Source organism: Chelonia mydas, chromosome 7, assembly GCF_015237465.2.
Source record: "Chelonia mydas isolate rCheMyd1 chromosome 7, rCheMyd1.pri.v2, whole genome shotgun sequence".
Taxonomy (NCBI): domain Eukaryota; kingdom Metazoa; phylum Chordata; order Testudines; family Cheloniidae; genus Chelonia; species Chelonia mydas.
Window position 1 is genome coordinate 116,136,621 of NC_057853.1, and position 13,783 is coordinate 116,150,403.

Consider the following 13,783-nt stretch of genomic DNA (forward strand, 5'->3'; position numbering starts at 1 on the left):
ACCGTCTACCACAGGGCATTGGCATCCAATATAGGACTGACTGCCACCTCTTCAACCTTTCAGGTCTCCGTGCCAGAACTAAAGTAATATCGGCAACAGTAGCCGAATTCCAGTGCGTAGATGACTGTGTGAAGTGGCACACTCCAAGGAGGATCTTCAAACAGCCCTTAATTGCTTCTCTGGAGCTTTAAAAAACCCTTGAAGAAAGGAAAGGAAAAGGTCATGCAGCCATCATGGCCTAACCCTGTCTTCCAGCACCACCTGCAACATCTGACAACGAGACTGTGGCTGAAGAAATGGACTCCTTAGTCACCAAAGGGCCCATGAAAAATAAAACCTGTGGAAGAGATCATCCTCGAGGGATTGCAGATGACTGGGCCCAATTCAACGGGACTGCAGTTAAATGTAGCAACTGGTGCAGCCTCTAGAAGCCACTCAAGGTTTAGAGGTGAAATGTCTCTGCTAAAGAAATAAATGCAGAACTTTTCGCCAGTGATGGCTGCTCCGTTTGGACACCCACCTGAGCATCTATAGCTGTGAATTAAGGGGTTTGTTTTGGGGAGGCAATTGGAGACATCTCTAATGACTGGGTGTGATGGGGTCTATCAGGCCTTCTCTGCCCCCTGCTGACGGCATCAGCACCCTGACGCTCCCTGCCCGAGAGAACTCCACTCGGATTTGGTGATCAACAAGACAGTCCTCCAGACCCCTAGAGGGGCCTGGAAGAATATTAACCAATCAAGATCCAGGAGGCCAGTTAAGAAGGTTTGCCTGTGCTTGCTCAGGGACACAGCTGGGGGTGAGTGGGACAGAGGAGGAACACCTCAGGGCTAACCCAGGGCTCAGGCCAGGGCCTTGCCCTAAACACTGCAGCTAAGTACTTGCATTTGAAGGGTTTTTTTCTCTTTGGTTAAAGCTGTGCACACAGCCAGTGCTTTGTTACTTGATTGTTTAGAGGCTGACATGACTCTTATGGCACGGGCTGCCAAACCTTGCCGACTCAGACAGGCAGCACCTAATACAACCCATGGCCCCACAGGGGGCACTACAGGGTAGCCCTGTCTCCCACATTGGGCTTCTAATGTGTGGCACAATCCTGTATCAGCAAGAGCAAGCTGGCTCACTCCCTACACTATTTAGCAAGAACATCATAAATCCTGCCACTACTGACCCCCCCCCACCCCCGCTCAGCATCTCCCTATCAGCATCCCATAGTGAATGGATGTATCCCTTGGGGCTGGGAACCTGACTCCCACTGAGTAGTATCTGAGCTTCCTCAACATGTGTTGCCCTTGCATTGCCGAGCAGTGAATTGAACACCTGGGACTGGATGCCTGATTCTACCCCCCCGATGATCAAATTCTTTAAAAATATATGTATATTTTTAGGCATGTCACATTTAACTGACATTCAGGATCAACACCTGTCCCCTGTCCCCTCAGCATTAGCGGTCGTATTGAAAACAGACAGTGACATTGGACACAGAGGAGAAGGAGGAGGAAAATATGCCAGAATGCAGGGGGTGGGGGTGGGGGGAAAGAATGATTTCCTCTTTGGCTTATCAAGGATTGTGCTTTCCCCTACTACCATGGGGAAATTCAACCTTATAAGCCAACAAGGTCATCAACACCTGGGTTCCTCTGCATTTCCCAGCAAAGGGGACATAAAAGAAGGAATAATCTTTAAGTAGTAGTAATGGGATATATATATATAATTTATTTAAAAGATAGGGTGTTATAACGGTTTAATTAAGATAGTAATGGCACACTTAAAAAAAGAGCAGAGTTAGTGCTCTATGTATCATCTTGGAAAATTCACTTTCTCCCCCTGAAACTGCCTAGTCATATTGGGTGCAATTAATCCAGCTTTGTAGCTCTGGGGCTTTGTGGCACTCCAATCCAGAGCCCAGGGAGGAACAGCCAGTAACATGGACAAAAAGGGAAATTGAATTGAGACCTTGATCAATCTGATTTCAATGTAATTTTAACGATGTGCTGCTTTGTTGCGCTGGGGGTTAAGGGGAGAGTTGCTGAAGCCAAACTGTGGGGTTTTTTTTAAGTCAATACTCCACAGTTTTTAAATAATTCCTGTTGCTAGAGGGGATGGGTGTCTGTGGGGACTAGGCTTTCTCACCGCTAATTACCAGTGGAAGTTCAGCCCAAGCAGAGGAGTCAAGACAGCACCCACCATTCCTCAAAGGCGTCTGAGGAGTCAGTGGGCATCACCCAGAGGAACTCTGCCCTGGAATTTGGCCCCAAAGACACAGAACACTCCCCCATCCAGCTGCCTCTTCCTTGTGTGATGGACGGCCATCTTAGCTAGTGCCAGGAGGAGGAGATCAACGAGGAGGTCTTGAGACTTTGTGGGGCTATGAATAGAGCGTGCATGAATTAGGTACTGGGAGAGCTGGATGAGGAGCCAAAGCCTGAATGTGTTCTATGTCGATGTGTACCAGGGTCTTCCACTTGCTTCAGGAAGGACGGTGGTCAGGGGGTTCTGTGAACTGCACCAGCTACACGTCCTTGCTCACCGCTCTGTGGAGTAGTCACCAGCTAATGTCCTCGGTGGGCTGAGGAACCAGAGTGGAGTTCAGAATGGCCCACCAGGGTTGTCTGGTCCATCCACAAACCATTATGGCCCTAGGTCCCTTTGTTGGCAGTTTGAATGGTTATCAAACAGGCCACAGAGACTGAACTACTCTCTCATCCTATAGAGGGGGTTACTCTGGGGCAGGGTGGAGTCTTTTGGTGGGGTGCAGTGAAGGCAGGTTGCACAGCCCTTGCCTATATTGTATTGGTTCCAGAAAGAGAGGACTTCAGTCTCCAGAGTTGTCCCCTATCAATGAGATGACTTACTTACACAATCAATCTTTCACCATTATTGGCATGACAATAGGACCAAAACCCCTGACTGAGACCAGGGTCTTATTGAGACCCCCAAAGAGCTAGAATCTGCAAAGGCAGAGAGAAGAGGTTGATTATCTTAATTTTACAGAAGAGGAGCTGAGAGTTGACGTGACTCACCCAAGCTCATACAGGGGGTCTGTTTCGAAGCCAAGAGTTCCCACAAGACCAGTCTTCCACTCTCCCAGAGGGTGACAGTCTCCTTTAAGCATGTCCAGTGCACCCAGACTGATTGCTTGCTCCCCATCTGGACTTCAGAGAAGGCACTTGGACCTTATAAAGGGGAAAGCAGCTGCAGGTGCTTGTTGGCAAATGCCTGCAGATGCTGTAGGGAGTAAGAAGGCTCCAGCAGGGTCCTGAGTCAGCAGTGGGGAGATACCTGTGAAGAAGACCAAGCTCTAGGCAAGGGGTGCTGGGAGAGCAGGAAGACAGACCCTCAGGGCAGTGGGGCTATGCCTAGTTTGGGACTCGGGAGAAAGAAGTGAACATTAAAGAGCGGGCAGACCCTTGAGGAGGAGGGCCGGGGCCTGATGGAAACTGGAAGGCTTTGTACGTGTGAGTCTTCTTTTGAAAGAGTTTGCACAGGACTTATTCAACTGAAGCCCAGAAAGGGGGATGTTTTAAATATCAGGACTTGGTGGACTTTGTAAGGGAGCTGAGTTGATTCGAAGCAGGCCTTGGTAGAGCCATTCTTGGCCAGCAGGGGGTGCGAAAGGACATGCACCCTTTGATATATTCCCTGACATAAATATCCCAGATTCTATTCCTTAGGTGGAATTTCCTACTCTATTATAGCTGTGATCATAAGTATGTGATTCAGGCTACCACAAACCCAGGCTAGCAAAGAGATGGATTTATGCTTGCGGCTCTGTTCAGTCTCTAATACAGACAGCTGTACCTTGTTTAGAATTTGTGTGCAGTGAAAGTGTTTAAATGGCAGCCAGGGCTATTTCTAGCTCTGTTTGAAACCCAGCCGGTGTCTTCAGCCTCATTAGCCCGTGTCTTGGTTTCAATGTCTGACATTAGGTGTAAAGTGAAGGTTTGCATTTAATAGAACAAAAGGCTCATCACTGACAAGATTTATCCAGGTCCCAAAGCCAGAATGGCTTCACAACTAATATCTGCTACTTATGCTAATGAGTTTCATGGTGCTTTATTAAATCAGCATGGACTCTTCAAATGGGTCTGGATTTATAATGAATGCACGGAATACAAATTGCAGGCAAAAGAGATACATATGGAAGTTAAACTGTCTGGGGACAATTTGAGCTGTTTGGTACAGTGCCCTAGAAGGGAATAGCCCCATGTATGTGTACACAACAGGAGATCACCGCAATGCACAAAGAGTCTAGCACATAGGTGGTTCATCAAACAGTGCTGCTGGAAAAATACACAAGCTGAGTAAACGTTAATGCTAGCTGAAATGTATCATCATTGATTTATTCTCCTTGCCCACTAGTGCAGATCATTTTGTCCCAGATTTATTTTAAATACAGTTTGATCTCTCCTGACTGTGGTTTGTCTTTCAGGGACTGATCCTGCCAAGTGCTGTGTTTGAATTTGGCAGGAGATGCACGCACTCAGCAACACCAAGATGGGACCCAAAGTCTTGCAGAATTGGGCCCGTATGTTAGTATACATGTAACTCTTCTGCCCATCAGAGTTGGCAGCAACAAGGGCCGGGTTCAGTATCTAGGGGTTCCATTCCAATAACACAATGCAAAACCGGCTCGAGCCCCCACCCAGTGACCTGGGACAATTACATACCACCCCCCTGGGTGCCTCAAAGAGGCAATACTTCCCCTCTTGCAAGCACAGAGTCTGAGTGTAGCAAAAGCCTTTTAATAAAGGAGGGAAACAATGTGGCATTATGTTGGGGAAACACCACAAACAGGATTCATAATCCAAACCATGAGCAAATGATCCACCCTCAAGTAAGTTTGACAGTGTCCTTTTCCCCTCAGGGTCTTAAGTCCAGCAATCCAACAGTCACCCCGCCCACAGTCTCTGTCCTTGGCCAGTGCAGCCCCAGACTTCAGAAGTTCATCTGCAGAGTTCACCTCCCCGCCTGGGTGGAAGTGTGGGAACGTATGGGGGGCATCTTACATGCTCCACTGCTCGGATTGACAGCCAATTGCCACATCTCTCCATGGGATTCTGCTGCAGTCTTCATCGCCAGCTGTGCCTCTCCACCAGCTGTCCTGCTATCCGCTCCTCTCCGCTACCCGCGCCTCTCCACAAGCTGTCCGCTATCCGCTTGCTAGCCCCCCACCCCCAAAACACAGCTCTCAGTGAATTCAGCTCTTAGTAACTTTAGCAATTTCAGCTCTCAGCAGGGGAGACTTCAGTACTGGCACACTCCATACCACTAGTCCAAAGTAGGTCTGACGCTTAGACCTAGGACTCAGTGATTTCATCTCTGTAGCACATAATAAGACTCCTAACTGAGTCAAAATTAGCTCTGTTATTACACAATGGAGAGCAAGAGAAGGCATCAAAGTGGCATTGAAAGCCCACATACCTATCCCTAACTTCTCTCCATTCACTGAGCTTTGGATCTCATGTGCCTTGCCTAGCGAGTGCTACTTAGTTGAAGGCGAGTCCTTCCATCATAAAATGCCAAGTACAGTTCCACTGTCCTTGATTCACATAAGCAGGATAACAACCCTTTATTACTCCTGCCCCAGTAACAAAAAGAGACTGGGGATCCCACAGCAGCCAAAGTGACCATTTGGGCAAGCAGTCCATCATGCTAGGCAGGGTGGGTGTGCCCATGCAAACGAGATCAGCCCCTGAAGTCCTTTTCCACAGCTCACCACCGGCTGTCAGGGTAGAGCTCATTCTGACTCTGCTTACATACGTCTAGAAGAGAGACAAGGCTTGAAACCTTCCAACATTTAAAAGAGTGTTAACGTTCAATGGAGCAGTACTGAGATCCCACCGTACTCCTCCCCCCACATCTCTATATCGTGTTTATTTATGTTCAAGGCCTTGTGCATCTCCCACTATATTGTAACATGTAGTGCTGATAGAATAATGCAAACCATAAAGGAGGCCAATTTTTAACATGGTCTCCTTGAAGCCTATCATGGTAGGGAACATGAGACAGCATCCAAAAAATAATTGCTCCTTAAATAAATCACATTCTGAATATGAAACCATGCCCTCCTTCAAACCATGTAGATAACAAATCCAGCACGCTTTCCAGAGCTATGGGGTGCGAACATGAGTAATTAATGGCAGACCTGGAAAGGCAGAGATACTCCATTGGTCGCTCCCCTCAGGCTGCCAACATCACTGCTGCTTTCTCTGGGCAGACGCCAGCCAGCTAACCCTCATCTGTGCTCTGCTTAGGTCAGGCATTCAGCTGCACTGACAGGAGGAAGGTGGGAGAAACCGAGACACACACTTGAGTGCCATCATCACAGCAAAGGTGCTGTAACCTATATTTCTTCCGCTAGCCTGCCTCACAGCCCTGTGTTAATGTGGAACAAGGAGGGAGCCAAGATAGGATCAGGAGGAAGGGTGGTTTTAGGATTATGCCACTGAACTGGGATGCAGAAGAGTGGGGTTCAGCTAGGGGCTTTGACATGGATGTTGTGTGACCTTGTCTGAATTACTGAATCTCTCTGTGCCTCAGCTCCCCAAATGTAAAAAGAGGATAGGAATGTTTCCTTTGTCTGTCTTGTCTATTGAAACTGGAGCTCTTTACAGCAGGGACTCTCTTACTATGTGTACGTGTACTGCAGCTAGTACAGCGGGGCCCTCACCTTGGTCAGGCTTTTAGGTAGTGTTGTAATACAAATCAATAATAATAGGCACCTAGGCACCCTCAGAGAGAAGGGAATGGGGCCACTAGAATGCTGTCCCATCTACAAGGGTCTAACTTTACCTATGGGGGTGCTGAATTTCTGTACAGTATGGATGGCCATTTGTATGAAATGTACTCCTAATACATCTCAGACGCCCCTGTAGCATTGGGTAGGTGCAGGTTTATGAATTTCACATATGAACTGAAATAAATAAGAGTTGCTCATGATTAAGGCAAAGATTTTGTCACGGATATTTTTAGTAAAAGTCAGGGATGGGTCATGGGCAATAAAGGAAAATTCACAGAAGCCATGACCCGTCCCTGATTTTTATTAAAAATGTCCATGACAAAAATGGGGATCTGAAGGTGTTCACACCACCTGCAGTGGGGCAGTTGCGCGGCGGTTAGGAGCTCTGGAGGCCCTCACCGCAGGTTGGTTGTCGGAGCTCCAGGGTCTCCTGCCACCCACGGATAGGAGCTGCCGGGGACCCTGCAATGTGCAGCAGCTGGGGTCTGCGGGGTACCCCAGCCGCCCACGGCTCCAGGGGTCCCCTCACCAGCTGCAGTGGTCAGGAGCTAGGCTGTCCCCGCTGCTTGCGGCAGCCAGGAGCTGCGGGATGCCCCTGCTGCCCGTAGCTTCGGGGGCCCCCACAGCCTGCCTTGGCCAGGAGCTCGGGGGTTCCCACACCACCTGTGGCTGCCAGGAGCTGCGGGATACCCCCATCGCCTGCGGCAGCTTGGAGCTCTGGGGGCTTCCAGAAGCGGCGGGAGGGATCCTGCAGCTCCCAACCACCGCAGGCTGAAGTTACGAACGTCGCTGGAAGTCACAGATTCCCTGACTTCTGTGACCGCCATGACTAAATGACAGCCTTACTCATGATACAGGAGTGCTCTGTAAATGACATGTCTGCATACGTTGACCAGTAGATGGCACCCAAGATGATGCCATTCCTGAGTTTTGTATGATAAATAATACATCTTCCTGTGCATTGCAGATGACACTCTGTGCAGTTCTTTACATAGTACTCTCAACAGCCCACTGTAGTATCACCACAAATTGAAGGATACACTGAAGTGATCATTCCCTGAATGGCATAATAAAATCAGGTAAGCACATGAGTACAGCAGCAAAAAGAAAGCAAAACTGAGACTAAGGTCTTAGGGACAGGGACTGTTCTTTTTTTGTTCTGTGTTTGTACAGCGCCTAGTGCAATGGAGCCCTGGCCCATGACAAGGGTTCCTGGATGGTATTGTAATACATATTAATGTATAAAAATAATTCCATAACCTCTTTTACTCTAACCTGGAAACCTCTATCAGATGTTGCAGAAGTTTCCTATAATACAGTTCAAAACTTTCCTCCATATTGCTTGCCATTTTTATAGCTACCTCCCTTTCCTCTCACCACGTCATGTGTAAAATGTTCTGATTATAGGACTGGACCAGACTGCCAGCTAATCCTTGGCCCATAGCAGTTTTACTAACTCTTGTAATTTTATCACAACACAGGCCATATTTGGTGATTTTCTTAAAGCTCTAGCTCCTGGAGTCAGGTGATCATGGGAGATGCTCAACTTTCACTTTTCAAAAGAACAAATTTTCTGGACAGCTTGGTTTCAGAGGAGAGCTTGAAGTCATGAACTGAATGTAACCCAAAGGCTCAAAAAACAGAAGGCAAAGGCAGACCACAAATGCATTTTTTCCACAAATTTCATGACTTTTTAAGCCAATCTCATGCTTTTGGGGACACAGCGGACTGACTCGTGATTTTTGAATGCTTAGAGTCGGCGAGACTGAGTGTGGGGATGGCTAATAGGAGACACTACTCTAGGGAAGAATACCTCCCAGTCATCGATTTGACCCCTTTCCTCTCTGTCCCTCTGTGACAAGGCGAGACTCACCACTGCAGCACCTCCTGCCGGCCATTCTGGGAATTAGCTCTCGGCCCTTCCAATCCACCTTCAGCTAGTGGTGTCACGCCAGCCATCACTGCTGTCTCCACTCTTTGGACCCGCATCACTCCCTGGACCGCAGTGTCTTCTTCTGGGCATGGTCCTCCATCTGTGCCCCCATTCCACTATCTCCCCCCTTTTGGGGGGACCAGCAGTCCTTAGTCCAGCCACTTGTCTCAGCAGCCAACTTCAGACTAAGGTCCAGCTCCTCACCTCAGTGGAAAACTGCAGTCTGGATACCGGCCACTCTCCTCATTGGCAAGTGGGGTGCAAAGTGGGAGGATGACCCAGGCTCATCCGCTACTCTGGGTCCTGACCCAGGGACCCTATAGCTGGCAGCCACCTGCTGCCCTCCTCCAACCTGCTGCCTCTTTTCCCTGGGTCACTTCCCCCGTAGCCCTAGCACCCTCTCAGCCCTGGTAGCAAGGTCCTAGCCTGGCAGTGGTCAGCCACCAGCTCAACCTCACATGCTGCCCCTGCCCCTGCCCCTGCCCATCTATCCGTCTATCTATGACACTTCTTCAGGCAGCCAGTTCTCCTCCCTTGCCTTCCAGGGAGAGACTCCCCTCTGCTCTGCTGGGCAGCCCTTTATATATGGCCCTCACCGGCCCTGATTGGCTGCTCCAGCAAGCCTTCCCCCTATTGGTGGGCTCAATAAGCCTATTCCTGATTTGTGGGATCTGTGCAGTGTCTCTGGTGCTGCTTTTAACCCCTCTTCTCCCTTTGTGGGGCAGCCGCCCCACCACACCATCCTTGCCCCATTGGGGTGTACTGAGCCCCAAGTACTGTGGGTAGGAAGTATCCATGTGGTAAGGAGAGGGCAGTGACTAAGATCATGTCCAGGGGTAGGAAACTCTCCTTGTCTCCCTCCACCTCTGTCTTTGCATGTGCCCCAATCCAGCCCATGATGTGTGTAAAGCTAAACACACCATGTGAATGTTGTAAAGCTCCCTGGGATTGTTTATATTGCAGAGACATATAGAACACAGAGCTGATGGGATCAGTGAAGTGTGAGCGCTGTTCGGGATTTTCTTTGCCTAACGTTTTCAGGCTGTTTTCTCTTTGTCTTTTGTCACCACTGTTGTATACAAACCATTCAACCAGACCTACTGTTTTAGTTTCCAAATTACTTATTGATCCATGCACTAGGGAAGGGGAAAAAAACTAATTTAAAAAAATATCTTAAAGGCAGGACATTACAGAGACTTCAATTGCTGGATAACAGAGCAGATGCCACTTTGGCTGTGATGTCTTCTTTTTTTTTCAAGACATCAGAGTGAACTGGAACTTTAACATTCAAAACATTTTGACCTGTTCAAGCACTCAGTCTACAGGGCAAAAGAGTTTGGTTTTGCTGATGCCAGCCCTGAAAACTCTACCTGGAATCTGAGAGTCAAGCTGGGTTCTTTATGACTCGAACACCAGTCATAAAAGATACACTGCCCGATTCTTCTGTGATGAAGCCATTGTTTCATTGGAGTTCTGTGATTGGAGGGTCCCTTCCAAGGAGGGCAGCCCAGGGACAATAATTATGTAAACACAATCCAATCACTGTCCAACATTAAACGGTTTTAAAGGTGGTTCAGGGTTTGGTATAGAGACCTTAGCCTGCTTTGTATCATGGCAAACACACCATTAAAAATCCTTGTCACCTTTTCATACAGAAAAGAAGGAAAAACAGTATAACCATTTGAAATGTAAAGTATTAAGTAAGGCTTTTATTTTAAAAAAATTTCTTGTTCCCTTTCTCTTTAGCTGGAGAGAGTTTTTGGAAGGAAAATCCCCCTTGTTTGGCAGTCTCCTAGGTGGTATTAAAGGTGGTAAGAGCTGTCCTTTTGGGGAAAAGAGAAGGTAGATGAGATGAGCTAAAGCTGTTCTTGTTAAGGTCTGATCCCATTTCCTAGAAGGCAAAACAAGACAAACATGCATAAAAGGGGAAGGAAAGGAAGAGCAACGATAGACCATGCAGCTTCTGTCTGTGGGGTTGATTTTCACTTACAACCTCGCTGCTGGAAAAATACAGGCCCAGCACATGGTCTAATTAGCCACTCCGAGACCTGGCAAATTTGTACCAGCATTGGGCTGTTTAGAGCCCTGCACTGAGCTGCCTCTCTGGTCACAGACTTACAACCATGTTGCAAAATATGCAGTCTTGGCCAGCTAAGCCAGACTTTTATTAGACAGAAGCTGGTGGAGGTGGTGATATCATCTGGGTCTCTCTTTTTGGCTGTGTCTCATTGGGACATCTCTTAGGATTAACATAAAGGAGGCCCAGAGTCCCAGGGTAGGTGGGTGGGGGGCCAATCATGATGGTGAAGCTTGCTCCGTCCTCGTCTCTCATGTTTCACTCAGCCAGCTTTCCCCTGCCCCCCCAAGTCTCTTTTTGAGAACCCCAAAATAAGAAATAATGGGTATAATAGCCGTCCTTTCATTATTTTGTCCCCCAATTCAGCCTAGTTTCCAACACACCAAGTTTGGTTCATTGATTTCCGGACGCACACTCCTTATTTACCAAGCATGATCTTAACGCAGCCTTTGTGTTATGTCAAGAAGTCTTTTTGTTTGAACTATTTCAGTCAGCCTCATTTTTCCAATCGACCTTTGTTCTGATAGGTTATTGGGGCCTCGTATCAACTTTCACTCACCTTTCGCAGCTGAGTTTACAATTCGGGTAAATTTGTAGGCTCAGTTGCCACATGTCCCTTTAAATTAAAACAACAACAACAACAACAATCCACTGTTGTTATGCTGAAAGGTGCTAATGGCTGCCATTCTATTAGATCCAAAGACAATAATAATAATTATTCCAGGTTATATCTTAAATCCAAAGACAATCACAGAGCTTATTAAAGCCAACGGGGGTGCCAGGCATTCTCTTTCAGGCTCAACAGAAGGAACAAACAAGTCTTTTATGGAGTAAAAATAGCTGCAGACAATGATGGCAGGCACCTGAGGTGATAGCCCACATGGCAGATCAGAGCTAAACCTTGCGGGATTTCCCTGGTTGCACATGTAGGGGTTGCAGGCTGTATGTGTAGGAGGCAAAGCAAGCCAAGAGAAGGAACTGCGAGTGTGACCCTGAGCAAAGACACAGGGGTTCTTGGGCACAGGGCTCACCGGGGTGGCAAGTGTGGGGATTTCTGAGTAAGGACACTGCCTGTTGTTTGTTTCCACTGCAGGAAGGGAAGCAGGACTTTGTGGACATTTTGGGTAAATAAAATGACACCAAGATTATACCTGCCTTCATAGAATCATAGAAGATTAGGGTCAGGAGACCTCAGGATGTCATCTAGTCCAATCCCCTGCTCAAAGCAGGACCAACCCCCACTAAATCATCCCAGCCAGGGCTTTGTCAAGCCGGACCTTAAAAATTTCTAAGGATGGAGATTCCACCACCTCCCTTGGTAACGCATTCCAGTTCTTCACCACCCTCCTAATGAAACAGTTTTTCCTAATATCCAACCTAGACCTCCCCCACTGCAACTTGAGACCATTGCTCCTTGTTCTGTCATCTGCCACCACTGAGAACAGCAGAGCTCCATCGTCTTTGGAACCCCACTTCAGGTAGTTGAAGGCTGCTATCAAATCCCCCCTCACTCTTCTCTTCTGCAAACTAAATGACCCAAGTTCCCTCAGCCTCTCCTCGTAAGCCATATGCCCCAGCCCCCTAAACCTTTTTGTTGCCCTCTGCTGGACTCTCTCCAATTTGTCCACATCCTTTCTGTAGTGGAGGACCCAAAACTGGATGCAGTACTCCAGATGTGGCCTCACCAGTGCTGAATAGAGGGGAACAATCACTTCCCTCAATCTGCTGGCAATGCTCCTACTAATGCAGCCCAATATGCGTTTAGCCCTCTTGGCAACAAGGGCACACTGTTGACGCATATCCAGCTTCTCATCCACTGTAATCCCCAGGTCCTTTTCTGCAGGACAGCCACTTAGCCAGTCGGTCCCCAGCCTGTAGCAGTGCATGGGATTCTTCTGTCCTAAGTGCAGGACTCTGCACTTTTCCTTGTTGAACCTCATCAGATTTCTTTTGGCCCAATCCTCTAATTTGTCTTGGTCACTCTGGACCCTATCCCTACCCTTCAGTGTATCTACCTCTCCTCCCAGTTTAGTGTCATCCATGAACTTGCTGAGGGTAAAATCCATCCCATCATCCAGATCATTAATGAAGATGTTGAACAAAACCAGCCCCAGGACTGACCCCTAGGGCACCCTGCTTGATACCGGCTGCCAACTAGACATTGAGCAGTTGATCACTACCCGTTGAGCCCGACAATCTAGCCAGCTTTCTATCCACGTTATAGTCCATTCATCCAATACATACATCTTTAATTTGGTGGCAAGAATACTGTGGGAGACCATATCAAAAGCTTTGCTAACGTCAAGGTATATCATATCTACTGCTTTCCGCATACCCACAGAGTCAGTTATCTCATCATAGAAGGCAATCAGGTTGGTCAGGCATGACTTGCCTTTGGTGAATCCATGCTGACTGTTCCTGATCACCTTCCTCTCCTCCAAATGCTTCAAAATTAATTCCTTGAGGATCTGATCCATGATTTTGTGTGACTTGTGTCATTTTCTCATCCTAATGGAAACTACCCTGCAACGCCCCATGTATGGGCTAACCACTCAGGCCAAAGGGGTAATAGCACTTTCACAGAAATGTTAAAGGAAGAAAAATCACAAATATTTGCAATTTGTCCTAGTGCTCTGTGAAATCTCACTGTGACTGTGATCCTGCCCCATGGAAGTCAAAGGTGCCAGGATCCAGCCCTGTAATTCCACCTTTCCATTTTATTATCATGACACAGAATCAAAATAATTTGAACAATAACCAACCTGAAAGCATCATCATGCAGCCTATACCCTTAACAGCCCATGATTTCCTTCGTTTTCCAGACACTAGCAAAATAAAACATATGAGGTTTTCCAGCTAATTCTTGCCTAAAACTAATACCTATCAGAAAAGTAATTTTCTATAAGACATTTGGTATACTGGTAGTAAATTTTAATTGACACTACATAATAAAGCCAGTGGGTAATTTAATTAATGAGCAATAAATGTGCCACTGTATTTTTATAAGAACGAACAAGTCAGGCATGCCTAT